Source organism: Homarus americanus, unplaced genomic scaffold (assembly GCF_018991925.1).
Source record: "Homarus americanus isolate GMGI-L3 unplaced genomic scaffold, GMGI_Hamer_2.0 scaffold23939, whole genome shotgun sequence".
Lineage (NCBI taxonomy): Eukaryota > Metazoa > Arthropoda > Malacostraca > Decapoda > Nephropidae > Homarus > Homarus americanus.
The window spans coordinates 240,757-254,076 of record NW_024755797.1 but is presented as its reverse complement, the minus strand read 5'-3'; the positions used below and the strand labels follow the sequence as shown (position 1 = coordinate 254,076).

At 41.0% G+C, this 13,320-nt stretch overlaps 1 pseudogene; it reads right to left on the bottom strand.

Annotated features, from left to right (window-relative positions):
• LOC121856664 overlaps nt 1-9,461 on the bottom strand; it is a 144,867-nt pseudogene extending 135,406 nt beyond the window's left edge.
• Between the last annotated feature and the right edge of the window lie 3,859 nt (nt 9,462-13,320).

The window sequence follows — 13,320 nt, the reverse complement described above, 5'->3', positions numbered from 1 at the left end:
CATGTTCTTTCCATTCCCTTATTCTTATTGGGACTAGCGCCCTCTATTCCACGTCCTGTTCGTTTCTTGTGTCTGCATCTTGTTCCTTTCCTCACTTCGTCCCCAATTAGACAATTTCATAATAAACTCGTGACATGGTGTAACTCAATTTTTAAATAACGATAAATTTATTAGACCATCAAAGTGCTGAAACGCGTATCCTGAAGTGAGAGGAGGGGAGAGGGGTGAGAGGAGGGGAGTGGGATGGAGGAGGGGAGTGGGATGGAGGAAGGGAGTGGGATGTGGAGGAAGGGAGTGGGATGGAGGAGGGGAATAGGATGGAGGAGGGGAGTGGGATGGAGGAGGGAGTGGGATGGAGGAGAAGAGTGGGATGGAGGAGGGGAATAGGATGGATGAGGTGAGTGGGATTGGGAGGGAAGAGTGCACAAGGTGGAAAGGGGAGGGAGGATTAATGAAGGAAGGATGGAGGGAAAAGAGGATATTAGGAAGTGAGAAGGGGGGGGATGTAGGGAAGGAGGATGGCAGGGAGAGTGGGAGAGAGGAGGCGATAATACAAGGAGGCAGAGGAAGTAAAGGAGAGAGAGGATAAAGAAGAGAGAGAGAAAGAATAATTAGGGAGGTGGGCAAGGTGAAAGTGGTAAGGAGGGGTTGGCAGGAGGGAACAGGTGGGGGGGTATTAATAGACCTGGTCAAAGTTGAGGTGAGGGGGGTGAGGGAGATAAGAGAAGGAGGAGGGAACGTGTGGGAGGAAGGAAGGAGGGGGGGAGGGTAGAGGAAATAAAAAGTAATTAAGTAGATATCAGCTTGATGAGGTGGTGGTGGTAATGGTGGTGGTAGGGGAGAAGGGGAAGGGGTGCTGGTGGTGATAGGGGCTGTGTGGTACGGAAGTGGGGTGGAGGAATGGTGGGAGGAAGGGGTGGTGGTAGAGGAGTGGGAGGAGGGGTGGTGGTAGAGGAGGAGGAGGGGTGGTGGTAGGAGAGAGGGAGATCATGGTGATGACGGTGGATGTTATATCGAAGAGAGAGAGAGAGAGAGAGAGAGAGAGAGAGAGAGAGAGAGAGAGAGTATAGTCACGATAAGAAAAAAAAGCAGGAAGCCATTGGGAACTTGTGTAGATAAAGTGAGGAAGTAGTTTATCACTACTATCAGGGAGACAAAGCAACACGTAGGCAACCAGCGTCAGTATATTAAAAGATAATTAGTCGTTAGTTCACGTAGAAGACTCTGCGTTGGGTTGAAATCAGGTGTATTGGGAAATAAATTCTCTGTGAAATGAGATCTCTGGGAAATAAAGACTCTTGGAAATGGTCTATGGGAAATAATGCCTCTGGAAAATGAGATGTCTGGGAAATAGATTCTCTGATGAAATAAGGTCTATGGGCAACACCTCCTGGGCATTTGTGCGCATGCGTCAATCTTCACTTAAAGTTAGGTTAGGTTACAATACCGGCATAAACAATTCACTGGGCCTCGGCAGTGTGACACATACACAGGGACACCGAAGACGCATTTTCTCCCGGTAGTCTTATTGCCCGTGACATTGGATCGGACTGAAGGATGGAAACTTCTAACTAGATTACAGTGAGGAACCTTCCCTCGGCTGTGGCAAGGCTGGGCTGTGTAAAAATAATATAGTGTAGAGGTGCGCCGAGCTGGCCTTCAGTTTTATGACTCTCGTAAAGGCATGATGCATTGTCAACCGTCTGGACTAACTGTTATGTAAGAGAGAGAGAGAGAGAGAGAGAGAGAGAGAGAGAGAAGAGAGAGAGAGAGAGAGAGAGAGAGAGAGAGAGAGAGAGAGAGAGAGAGAGAGAGAGAGAGAGACTGTGTACCCGAGTAACCTTTGCATGGTAGAGCCTTGACCACAAAGCCTAGCATATCATAACTGCCCTAAAAAACGATCTCTCATCCTCGTATTTTCTTCCACTCAATTCACTTAACTGACCATTTTCGTCGGAAAAGGGATTCTCTTTGGGTCTTATTTTACCAGCATAAAGCCCTCGGGTCCTTGCAGCCCCTTCCAGCCCCCCACCGTCCCCTCGACGTTCACATATTCTTTTGATAGGAACAAAACCGACCAGTTGAAGGTCACGATAAAAATTCTCGTACTTGTCGTGTTGAAACTGCCCCCCCCTCCCCCCCTCATCTCTCTCTCCCTCTCTCGCTCTCGTTGATTTGACACACTTTGGTTATTGTTATTCTTTTACCGGTGTCGGGTTGCAGTAATAAGCCTTGACATAGATCCCAGCTAAGCACACTAATCCGAGTCGAGTTGACACTGTCGCTGTTTACACTTGGCCTCATAACAACCTTATTGTCTCCCCCGCTTCAACACAGTCCAATCACACACCACCATGAGGTTTGAGATAATTCCATGCATCGAAACAGACGAACCAGTACATAGTAATTCGAGTTGAGACCTGTCTTAGAGGATACGGGCCGTGTAATCCTTGCTCATGACAGCTGGACCCGTGTGATAAACCCTCGAACTGTCAACAGGATTACGTGTTGCATAGTGTCAGCTCGAGCAAGCAGTCAACGGTGTTTAGAGTCTCCACCACCCCACAATGATACACTCATGGTAGCCAGACAAGATGAACGCTCATGTGTGGTTTAATGACCCACAAACACGGATGGTTTACAGATGGAAGTCATTATGATAAACCGTTAACGAGAAGATACCAACAATAATGAAAGGTGATCACGAATGGGAAAAAAATATAATTAGAATCAGAAACTTTATTACGATATAAACATGAAAAGCAAAGATTTAGGTATCGGTGCAGATACAGAAATTTCTTAACGAGAAATATGAGTTTTAATCATGATAAGAAAGGAAATATTCGTAACAACTAACACACCTAGAATTACTCTCGTACCAATAAAAAAGAAGTTTATCCCATAGGCGTGACTGGGCGTTTGAGACAGTGTGGATTTAGCACACAGTATAACCAAGCCTTCACTACGTAAGGAGATAGCATGGCTGGCACTTTATTCGACCGCCTTTACTTCCCCAACTTATAAAGTTTGGTAGCCACTTACAGCTGGGTGGACTGGAAGTGTCCCAGGATTGAACGAACGAGTAGCGAGCCTCAGCAGAGGAGGCGAGTACGGTAAGCACTCGTACGCCTCACTCCTAATGTAAATAAAGATAATTGCCAAACTCAGCCCTAAAATTCATAAAAAAGAAAGATCATTATTATCTGTGTGGAAATTTTTTTTTTTCTGTGTGTTAACAGTGGAATGCTTTAGTATGTACTGTATACTCGGGCAGTAAACTTCTTTCTCTATTACTGGCAGAGGATTCCGACTGGTAACTATATTTGTATTCTTTGAAAGAATTCTGAAAATACAACTTTATGGCTTCCTGCGGCACACGGCAACCAGTAAACATCTTCAGTTCCTGCTGGTTATTCCGACAAAGATATTCACACGAGCAAAGTTCCTGAGTTTCTGTTAGACTTCCACACAAGTAAACTTCTCGAGGTGTGTGTTTGTGTTGAGTCAGTCGATGGTTGGGGTAGTTTGTGCCGGTCTCTCCCTCCCTCGAGTCTTTACTGATACCTGGCACGTGAAGACGCTATTCCGTCTTGTTTATCTACGCACCAACACTCACTTGCTTTTGAAACTTCGGCTCAACCTTCCTCAGGATAACGTGTTTGACCTTGTCATCATCTGGACATCCATGGTCAAGTAAACCTTGCTATTCAGGCAAGCTAAAAATACAAGAAACTACCAGACTCTTGTTTTATCTTATTAATTTTCTTTCTACATTCAAACACATGAACTATACACAGGTAACTCAAGAAAGGTAAGAGTCAATTTATAACATTAGTCACACGGACCTGTGTCATGTGTTACAGTCAACCCTCAGTTTGTGGCATGAGGCACAGGTGTCACGTATCACATGCGAGGCGATACAGGCAGATATGTTGTACCTTCTTCTTAGTTTAGTTTTAGTGAGGTTGGTGGTGAGGATACAGGGAGCCTTGTATACCTTCGTCTGCCCCAAGGGACTTATAATTTAACTCATTAAAGCTTTGGTAATCACGTTGTCCTGCTTGAGAATCCGAGTCGTACTTTCTTACACAAAGCTTCTCATGAGTAACATAACACTCACTGTACAAACATGGTGCAGTATATTCAAGGAAATTCTTCAATACCTATGAAAAAAAAGAGATATCGGGTTTTAGTAAGAAGCGGAAAGAAAACAAAATGCGATACTGCACTGAAAAAATCGTAAAGGGATTCAACGCTTTTGGTGGTTTCTAATCAAAGGGCACGAGCGATGAATTAAAAAAAGCTCTCGCCCACAGATCCCCACGAGGGCTGTAGTGCCTCAAGTATTAAAAAAGTGAGGAGAACGGCTGTGGTGATGAGGGAACCCGCATAAAGCGAGGCCGTGGCTCCAGTAGTCTGGAATTAGGTGAATTGGCTCCCAGAATAAACTGAGTTGAGGCGGCTTTAATGCAGCAAAAACCTCAGATTAGTTGCGGTGTGTTTGGTGACGTGGGAGGAAGGGCTAACAAGGATATACAGTATATATATATATATATATATATATATATATATATATATATATATATATATATATATATATATATATATATATATATATATATATATATATAGCTTCAAAATAATTTTAATGATAAATATATTCTGTTTGCATCCATTTACATTCTCGACCCCTGTCCTTGCACGCATTCACACGCACATACACACACGCGTACGCACACACAAACACTCACACACACACACACACACACACACACACACACACACACACACACACACACACACACACACACACACACACGTGTTAGGGTCGACAAAAATCTCCCTCTAGGATCAGATTACTTCAGTCCATTTGTTCCTCTGAGAAGTGCGCAGAACTTTGGCCTCCATTACCAGGTCCAGTGATTGTGTTTTAAAGGGAGCAGTGCAAGGGGATAGGGGGTAGAAAGGAGGGGGAAGAGTTGGGGGAGAAGAGTCGGGAAGGAAAGTAGAGGAGTGGGGAAGAGAAAGGGACGGATGTAGAGATGGAGTAGGGAGACGACTGAGATTAAGATGGATGGGGGTGGAAAGACGTGTGAGAGTTGGGGAGAGGGAGAAGGAAGAAAAATCAGGGAGGGTATAGGGAGGATATAGGAAGGAGAATCGAGAAGGAGAAGGGGGGGGGTCCTGAATTCTATATCGGGATAACAAAAGTCTCCCAAATAACTTAATATATTTTTTAAACAATTATATATCCTCCTTCACGTATCTCATTAAACCGTAAACTGATCCCGTAAATTGATCCTCTTATCTGTATTAACCAAACCCCACCATACTATATTCCTTCTCATTTGTTTACCTCACATTTAGACGATTTTCTTTTTCTTCCAAATTCCATCCGTATATAGATTCTGACAGCCAACGGATCAGTATCATCCATTAAATATACAGTATACAAATATCCGTCTCTCTCGGGGTATTAAAAACATGTGTTTGTCTTATAAATACCCACCTACCATTGTAAAAAAACACACACCCCTTAAAAACCACCCATCTCCCTTATAAAAACACCAACTCCTTTATAAAACCACTTATCACCCGTTATAAAACACCAATTTCCCTTATAAAACACCATAAACACCCACCCCCTCTTTATAAAACAACATAAAACACCAATTTCTTTATAAAACACCATAAAACACCCATTCCATTATAAAACACCATAAAACACCCATCGCCTTATAAAAACACCATAAAACACCCAACCCCTATTATAAAACACCATAAAAGACCCATCGCCTTTTCTAAAACACCATAAAACACCTATCTCCTTTATAAAACACTATAAAACACCATTCCCTTTATAGAACACCTAAACACCCACCTTCCTTATAAAACACCTTAAAACACCCATCTCCTTTATAAAACACCAACCGCCCATCTCCTTTATAAAAACACAATAAAACACCCATCTCCCTCTATAAAACACCATAAAACACCCAATTCCTTTATAAAAACACCATAAAACACGCATCTCCCTTACATGAAACAGCCGTCTCACTGAAGGTAATTTATAAAACAGCCGTCCGTCTTCAAGAAAAGGTTTAGTGATGTCGGGTCAAAGGAGATACCTCAGAGGCAGCTGCAGCCAGGCCCAATATCACGAGAGTGAAGTCTGATCACAGAATTCTGATTATGTAAATATTGCCCAGGCGTACAGGGTTCTCATTTAGAGATGGAGGAGGAGGAAGAGAGAGAGAGAGAGAGAGAGAGAGAGAGAGAGAGTAATCTTTTGAATACCTCTTTATGATAGCCACCTACTTTATATACAGGTAGGTTACTACTGTAGAATCTTTGAGTATATTTATTATTATTATTATTATTATTATTATTATTATTATTATTATTATTATTATTATTATTATACGTTATTTTATTTTTTTACTTTCATTTCCTTTTTCCTCTTGGATACGGATAACAAGAAATTTCAATTTATTTATTTATTTATTTATTTATTTATTCATTTATTTATATTTATTCCTTCTTCTTCATACTCTTGCTTCCCTCTATCTCCTCTTTCTTCCTTCTTCCCCACTCCCCTCTTACTACATCCAGTTTATCTTCTTTACTTCTTTCCCCTTGTCCCTCTCATTCTCTTTTCTTCTTTCTAACTTTTCCTCCTCCGTCTTCCTTCTTAACCTTATCTCCTCCTCTGGCTCTCCTCCCCTCCCCTCAATCACTCCTTCACGCGTCCCTCAGGTAGTAAAGAACAGGGTCAAAAGTTTAACACGACACTTGAATATTTTTTTTCCCAATGAAAGATGTGAAGGAGGACCCGCTGACCGAGGCTATATTTTGCTACGTACGAGGCGAGCTGAGGCGAGGCAAAGCTCAAGGGACGTACCGTTATCACATACCTGAGATAGATCTTCACAACCCTACCCTCTCCACCACCACCACCCTTTTTTTTTTTCTTATCAATTTGAGATTATTCTACACTCTTTCTTAGGTTAGGTTAGGTTAGGTGAGGTTAGGAATGCTAGGTCATACTAAATAAGGTTGGGTTAGTTTGGTTTAGGTTGAGTTTGGTAAGATTAGGGCTAAGCAAGGTTACAGGTAGGTTAAGTTATGGAAGGCTAGTTTAGGTTAAGTTTCATTAGGTTATGCTAGGTCAGACCAGGTAAGGTTAAGTTAGAATAATTTCATGTTTGGTCAGGTCAGTGTCAGGTCAGGTCAGGTCAGGTCAGGTCAGGTTAGGTTAGGTTATGTTATAAAAGGTCAGTTCGGGTTAGGTTATAAAAGGATAGATCAGACAAGGTCAGTTGGGATTTTGTCCAACAACCAAAAGATTTTCCTCCCCAAAAATGTATTCTTTCCGCGTATATTCACATATATATTTTTCCAATAATATCCGAAAAGGCGTAATGGAGTGGAAAGTTCTCTATGAATATGATATAAAGACCAATATATTGTGTCGCTTTTATACTCTCTGGTATATTCCTTCCAACAGTTTGTGTATTACCTAGTCTCTCTCTCTCTCTCTCTCTCTCTCTCTCTCTCTCTCTCTCTCTCTCTCTCTCTCTCATTTTTGCATCATCTCCAATTTATGTTTCTCTGTTTAAATAATATGTTACATGCAAAATGACAAATCAATCCTTTCGTAAATTGCCTGTGAAATTTGTATAATATTTACTTTAATCTTGGCTGAATGATTTAATGTAATATAACATGATTTAACTTAATCTAATCTTACCTAACCACAATACGTGCAGTACCGGGTGCCAGGTGTATGATTTGACAATTTACCTGTAGTGTACTGGTATACAATTTACCTGTAGTGTACTGGTTTGTGTGTATATTTATCACACACACTCATACGCACCTCCGAGTTTCTTGAGAAGGAATAGCCTCGGATAGTACTCGTAAACTGAAGTGACATTTTCTTCGGCCAATAAGAGAGCGAGTGTCAGGTAGTGTACTCAACAGTGATCTTACCTGTTGTCTTCCCCAATATAACCGAGGTATCGGATTCTTAAAAAAAAATCTTACGCTGAATTTTTACCTTATATATAGTGAAAAATGACAGATTCACCAAAATAAAGACGATAAGTTAAATTTTTCATCGAAGATTTTATATTTAAGGCCAAAAAATATTAAAAGACCGATTCTCAAAGGGATTATAGGTGATATTTTTTTTTCCTTATGGGAGATATCAAAAGGAAAACAAATACCTCACATTACCTACTCCACAAAGATAACACATATATCATAGCCAAATACGTTATCTTATTCTCAGATATAAAAAAATAATAATAATATGAAATTTGTAAGAATCTTGACCAAGCCAGAGAGAGAGAGAGAGTTTTCCTCCCCTGAGTGTAGAGTTTGTCTTTATCTCTTTGGTAAGCGAAACAGAAGGCGTTCAACAAATCTCAGGTTTTGTTGTTGTATGTTGTTGTTGTTCATGTTGTTGTTGTTGTTGCTTGTAGTTTTAGTAGTGCTGTTGCTGTTCTTGTTGATGCTGTTATAGGGTGTGTTGTTGTTGCTGTGCTGCTACAGAAGGAGGACGAGAGCATCATTAACAGGTCTAATTATACATGTTGCTGTAGGTATGCTGTTCTTAGCCATGTTGATCTTAATAAAGTCTTATAGGAAATATGACTAACATTCCAACTAATCTAATGGGTATTTGGCCGGATGTAATGGCACTGTGGTAGTTTACTGACGGATACGCAATAGGAAGTAATGTATACAAATTGGGGAGGTAAGGGAGAGGGAGATAACACGGGTGAAGAGAGGGAGAGGGGAATAAGACTAGAGAGGGACAGTGGGATTAAACTGATGAAGAGAGGGAGATGAGAATAGGACTAGGGCTAGAGAGGGGAGGGAGAGGGGAATAGGGCTAGATAGGGGAGGGAAAGGAGAATAAACTGGTGAAGAAAGGAAGAGGAGTGAGATGAAACAGACGAAGAGAGGGAGAGGAGAATAAACTGGTGAAGAGAGGGAGAGGGGAATAAGACTAGAGAGGGAAAGTGGGATTAAACTGATGAAGAGAGGGAGAGGGGAATAAAAATGTAGAAGAGAGGGTGAGTGGAATAAAACTGGGTAGCAGAGGGGAAGGGGTGGATTGTGGGTAGTAGTAGTAGTAATAGTAGTAGTAGTAAAGTTATATAAGGATACACCGTTTCTCTGGAGGTAAATGAGAAAAAGTGTGTGTGTGTTAGAGAGAGAGAGAGAGAGAGAGAGAGAGAGAAAGAGAGAGAGAAAGAGACTGATTAATTCCGTAACTTGTGTTGATTAAGCTCCAACTTAGAGCATCATTTACAAACTTGCTCACCGTCTTCACTCACACACCAAGTAAGTTCTCTTCTGTATGACTCATAACCGGCCGCCACTCCACTGATGGAATGGATCATGGTGCTCCAGTTCATCTCATTCCTCGGAGTTGGAGTATTTTCCACCATTTCCACCTTAATTTCTTCCACTAACTTAAGAGGTGAAAAAAAAAGAATGCTTGTGATTAATTAAATCCTGAGTTTTAACGTAATTATTTTTATTTTCATGGTCGTGTGTTTGTACTTTTGTTTAATTAATTGCGGCAGGTAGATACGTTTTTAATTAGCCAGGGAGAGAATTTAACTTTAGAGTTTATTGGACTTTTGGCTCTGAGCTGGAGATCCAAAGCCACTAAATATGGCCTCGTCTCTTTCAGTAACTGTGCCACAGTTCTCAAACATTCTGAGTCCGCATCTTGCAACAAGATAACGTCAATGCAACAAGACCACGCCTCTTGCAACAACACCACGTCCCAGAGAGTAAAAAAAATCTCACTGCAGTATCACGCCTCTGCAACAGGGCCTCGCTAGTACAACAAGAACCCGTCCATGCAACAGACCACGTCCCGAAAAAAAGGCAAAATCCCTGCCCTGCGGCAACACGCGTCTGCAACACCTAAATTTTCGTTGCAACAAGACAGTGGCTATGCATTAAGAACAGGTATCTACAACAAAATGATGACCCCACACAGAGACAACCTCTTTGTAATAACACGACTCAGTTACAGCGCCCGCCTGTAATAAGGTCACTTCCCTGCTACGAGATCAAATCATCTCGACAAGACAACGACCCAAGTATAAGATATCTACCTGATGCAAGTCAAGGCAATCTTCCTAGTATGAGACGTTATTACTTGTGCATGAAAAAAAAATACAAGCAAATTATCCTTGGTATGAACAAGACAGCATCCATTATACAAGCCAAGACCCGAGAAACTGTTCCTGATGTTCAACAAGATTATATCACTGAAATAAGACAATAGACAATACATCTCCGGAACAAAACCAAGACAAGACAACTTCATCCAGTCTTCCTCCTCAGCTCCCAGCCGCCACCGACCACTCACACCATAACACATTCACCACTGCCGTCTGACTCATCACTCCTTATCTCTCAAAAGTTTGGCGAAGGTCTTTCAAGGCATTACCGGAGCTCCTGCCCTGTGCTTTATCTATGTTTGCACTTTTACTCGCCAACTGGCCAACCGGATGACTGTTTTCTTTCTGGATGTGGCGTGGATGACGGCTCTTTAGGGATAGATGATGTGGATGTTAGTATGGATGACGGTATAGGGGGAAGTCGATACGGATGGTGATGGAGTAAAGGATAGTTGATATGGATACTGGTGTGGGTGATAACGTAATGAATGATGGCGTAGAGGTGGATGTGGATGCCAGCGTGGATTATTATCAGCCAGCACAGTTGCTCAAAAGAATAACTTTAAGACCCAACTCCATATATTTAACCTAAGATAAAATAAAACAAAACATCTTAAACATCATCTATACATCGTAGTGAAGTGACTCAAAAGGTCTCTTACCATTCCTGAAAATGGGTGAAAAATTTTACCATAACCAACATTGGAGAATCAGAGTTTGCTTCGTGGCTTAATGGACCCAGTGAGGTAGAAAATATTACCTGCGTTGTTTTTAAGTGAGTTTGGAGTCTTGTTTTTGTTCATCTAAGTATAAATGATTGAATCCTCTTTTAAGATTTAGATGCTCTAAGTCAAAAATAGGGGTAGTATCTATACAGTACACCCAACAACAGCTAAAGGTCAAAATCCACGCGAATTAGGGCATGCCGCTTGATCATTGGTCCTTCATTATCGGTTTAAATTCGAATTAACTTTACCTATAAGGTGGGTTAGCTTAAAGTGGTTCATCATCCGTTTAAGGAATGTAATTGGGTAAAAATAAGACGACGTCATAGAGTAGGAAGAACCAATCAACACACGACTTGCACTCATACGCGTGGATTCTGCCAATTTAACGGTCGAGTGGATACCATCACCTCGACCACTTCTCAGAAATACTTGATACACCAAACTTTGTGAGACACGAACCACTTTTCTCTCAGTGGCTCGATGCATCAAATCCTGAAGTTACGTGTTTATAAAGTGTGAAATACGTCATGACTTTCCTTATCAATTACACTAATTATTATTATTATTATTATTATTATTATTATTATTATTATTATTATTATTATTATTATTATTATTATTATTATTAAGCTCTCTTTTTTCTGACTGCTTCTATCGCTAAGCTCTCTTGCTTCTCTTTCACTCTCTCTTTATAATCTTTCTTACAGTAACTTTCTGAATCTCTTTATTTTTATCAACCCCTCTCTCTCTGTGCCCAGTTCTCTCACACTAAGGGTGGGTCCTGCAGGATGACGCCATATCTATGACTGACGACCATCTAGAGTTAATACAGCATCTTATCGTTCCTGAGAGAGAGAGAGAGAGAGAGAGAGAGAGAGAGAGAGAGAGAGAGCATTTCCCCATTAACTTTCCTTTATAACTGGGAGAGATGTAAGAGTGCATCTAAATGGTTCACTTAAGATGTGTTATAGAGATGGTGGTCAGAATGGAGACAAGATTACGTTGAGACTCTACCATAACTGGATACATTGTTTTTATTATGAGTTTTTTTTTGTGTGGGGGGGAGGTAGCGTAGAAACCTTTCAGAATTCAATCTTAGATTATTCTGCTTCTCTCTCTCTCTCATTTTATTTCTATCTCTTTTTTTAGTTTGTCCTTCACTTTCTTTTTCTTTGTTTCTCTCTTTTTTTTATCATTTTCTTATTGTTTCTTCCTTTCTGTTTGTTTTTTCTTATTCTTCTCTCTCCCTCTTTTATTCTCTCCCTCACATCTTTTCTCAGTTTTCTTTCATCTTCCCCTTTCTCTTCCTTTCCTGTTTCTCCTGCCCCTCCCTCCCTTCCTACTCTCTCTTCTTTCTCCTTCCCATCTCTCTCCTTCGTTTTCCTTGCTGTATTTTTCTCTCCTCTTACCATATTTTCTCTTCCAGTTTTCTCTCTCTCGCCTCTCCCCTTCCTATTCCCTACCTCTACACCCTCTCATCCCCTCCCGTATCCATTCTTTCCTCTTCCCACCATCTTTCCCTTCCCCTCCCACCTAAAATCCCACCTTCCTTCCCTTCCCCCCTCCCCTCCCTTCTTTACTTCCCCTTCCTTCCCTTCCCCCTCCCACCTTCCTTCCCTCCCCTCCTCCCCTTTCCTTCCCTTTCCCTCTCGCCTTCCTCCCCTTCCCACCTTCCATCCCACCCTCCTTCCCTTCACCATCCGAGACGCAATAGAGGTTGACGTATTTTCCGGTCAGAATTTATTTTACATGAAACAGTATTTTATTTTATTTATTTTATTTTTATATTTTTTTAAGAAACAATGTTATCATTATTTCTGGAGTGGGAGAGTGACGGTCTGGTGTGAGTTAAAGGTTAATTGATGAAAATTGTCAAAATGGAGAGTTTGATGGTGGGTTTGTCTGACGCACACACACACACACACACACACACACACACATCCGAGGGAATTCTGTTGTCGTCAAATTAAACGGGGAATTATTCAGAAATACAACACCAGAATTCATCTAAAAGTACAACGGGAGTGAGAGAAAAATTACACTAGATATATAATTTAAAAATACAACAGGAAATCATTGCAGAGATACAACGAGCTTATTATCTCACCAATTCAACACCGGAATTCGTCTAGAAATACAATAGACTCCGCTAGAAGTATCACACAAATATACAACAGCGATTTATTGATAATACATCAGGCCAATGATCCAATAATACAACAGGAGGAGGGGGGGCGGTATATATTCAACAATACAAAGAGGAATTTATCTCAACATACACAGGGAATAAATCCACAAATACAGTACAGAAGATTCCTCCACAATGTAACTAGATATTGGAGGGAAAATAGATCTCTTTTTTATGCAAGAGAAAAAAAAAA